Genomic DNA, 2,756 nt, shown 5'->3' with positions numbered 1-2,756 from the left:
CCAAGTAGCGCTCTGTATGAAAATCACTGGCTGTGCTGTGTGCAGTCTGTGGCTAGTTTGCATTGTTGTCTGCCATTGTAGCGTTGGGCAACGGCAGCTGGATGTGAACAGCGCGTAGCGTTGCACAGTTGAAGGTGAGCCGCCAGCAGTGGTGGATGTGGGGAGTGAGATGGCGGAGTTTTGAGAGCAGATGATCTGGACAGAGACAGTAAATTTGTAAGACTAGATGTTAGGAACTTATATATATATATATATATATATATATATATATATATATAATATGACTTTTGAACAATATTAAGGTAAACACATTGTTTGTTCTCTATCAAAATCTTTCTTTTGCTAACTGTGCCTATCGGTAGTTAGTGCCTTCAGTAGTTTGAATCTTTTATTTAGCTGGCAGTAGTGGCGCTCACTGTATTGCAGTAGTTCGAGTAACGAAGATTTTTGTGAGGTAAGTGATTTGTGAAAGGTATAGGTTAATGTTAGTCAGGGCCATTCTTTTGTAGGGATTTTTGAAAGTCAGATTGCGTTGCGCTAAAAATATTGTGTGTTAGTTTAAGCACAGTCATGTATAATTGTTCAAAGGGGACGTTTCACACTGTCCATTCCATTCAACAGATCCTGTAATTCTTCTTCTCTTCAACCGAAGATAGCACTATCGTCAGCGAATCTTATCATTGGCATCTTCTCACACTGAATTATACCACTCTTCAACCTTTCTTTTATTTCCATTATTGCTTCTTCGCTGTATTAATTGAACAGTGTGGGAGTGATGGCCTCGCTGTTTGGTACCACAGCCCCTTCAATTAATAAATTAATCAATTAGGTTGAACAATGGGGGCGAAAGAATAAATCCTTTTTAATCTGAGCACTTCGTTCTTAGTCTTCCACTCCTATTATTCCCTCTTGGGTCTTGTACATGTTCTACACTACTGGACATTAAAATTGCTACACCACGAAGATGACGTGCTACAGATGCGAAATTTAACCGACAGGAAGAAGATGCTTTGATATGCAAATGATTAGCTTTTCAGAGCCTTCACACAATGTTGGCGCCGGTGGCGACATCTAAAACGTTCTGACTTGAAGCAAGTTTTAAAACGATTTCTCGTACACAAACAGCAGTTGACCGGCGTTGCTTGCTGAAACGTTGATGTGATGCCTCGTGTAAGGAGGAGAAATGTGTACCATCACGTTTCCGACTTTGATAAAGGTCGGATTGTAGCCTTTCGCGACTGCGGTTTATCGTATTGTGACCTTGCTGCTCGCGTTGGTCGAGATCCAATGACTGTGTTTGGCGACATCGCGGTGAACGCACATTGGAAGCGTGTAATCGTCATCGCCATATTGGCGTACCACACGGCGAAATGGTATGGGGTGCCATTGGTTACACGTCTCGGTCACCTCTTGTTCGCATTAACTGCACTTTGAACAGTGGACGTTACATTACAGATGTGTTACGACCTGTGGCTCTACCCTTCATTCGATTCCTGCGAAACACTACATTTGAGCAGGATAATGCACGACCGCATGTTGCAGGTACTGTACGGGCCTTTCTGGATACAGAAAATGTTCGACTGCTGCCCTGGCCAGCACATTCTCCAGATCTCTCAGCAATTGAAAACGTCTGGTCAATGGTGGCAGAGGAACTGGCTCGTCACAATACGCCAGTCACTACTCTTGATGAACTGTGGTATCGTGTTGAAGCTCCATGGGCAGCTGTACCTGTACACACCATCCAAGCTCTGTTTGACTCAATGCCCAGTCGTATCAAGGTCGTTATTACGGCCAGAGGTGGTTGTTCTGTGTACTGATTTTTCGAGATCTATGCACCCAATTTGCGTAAAAATGTAATCACATGTCAGTTCTAGTGTAATACATTTGTCCAATGAATACCCGTTTATCATCTGCATTTCTTCTTGGTGTAGCAATTTTAATGGCAAGTAGTGTATATTACCTGTTTCTCCCTGTAGCTTACCCCTACTTTCCTCGGAGTTTAAAACATCTTGCACCATTTGACAATGTCGAAAGCTTTTTGCAGGTCTACAAATTCTATGAATGTGTCTATATTTTTCTTTAGTTGGGCTTCCATTATCAATAGCAACGTCAGAAGTGCCTCTCTGTGCCTTTACCTTTCCCAAAAGACAGACTGATCGTCATCTAACATAACCTCAGTTTTCTTTTCCATTCTTCTGTATAGTGTTCTTGTCAGCAACTTGGATGCATGAGCTGTTAAGCTGCTTGTGGATAATCCTCTCATTTGTCAACTCTTGCAATCTTCGGAATTGTGTGGACGACTAATTTCAGAAAGTCAGGTGGTATATTGCCAGTCTCATACATCTACACACCAGTGTTAATAGTCGTTTGGTTGTCACTTTCCCTAATGATTTTAGAAATGCTGATGGAATGTTGTCTATCCCTTCTGCCTGAGATAGGATGTGTTACTCTCTCACCTATTTTTCGCATATGGAAAATTATTGAAGATTTCATTACAACCTGATGCACCTTGAGCGAGACCCTAGAAAGTTAATGGCCTGAGCAGATGTTGATGGAGCATGGCAGGGCGCTAAAAGCATGGGGTATTTTTATGATTCTTAGCTCATAGAAATGGCACATTGGGAGTTGAAAGCATTTACCGGCAAACCCATCCCTTAGTAAATCTTGCCGGTCAGGTCCACAGCCATACAGGGCAGACAGGGCAGCCCCTTGTCAAGATAGGTCTCCAGCAGAACAATGCTGAGCTACCTGCCACA

Source organism: Schistocerca nitens, chromosome 2 (genome assembly GCF_023898315.1).
Source record: "Schistocerca nitens isolate TAMUIC-IGC-003100 chromosome 2, iqSchNite1.1, whole genome shotgun sequence".
In the NCBI taxonomy this organism is placed as follows: Eukaryota; Metazoa; Arthropoda; class Insecta; order Orthoptera; family Acrididae; genus Schistocerca; species Schistocerca nitens.
The sequence above is the reverse complement of the archived record's forward strand: the minus strand, read 5'-3'. Positions refer to the sequence as shown.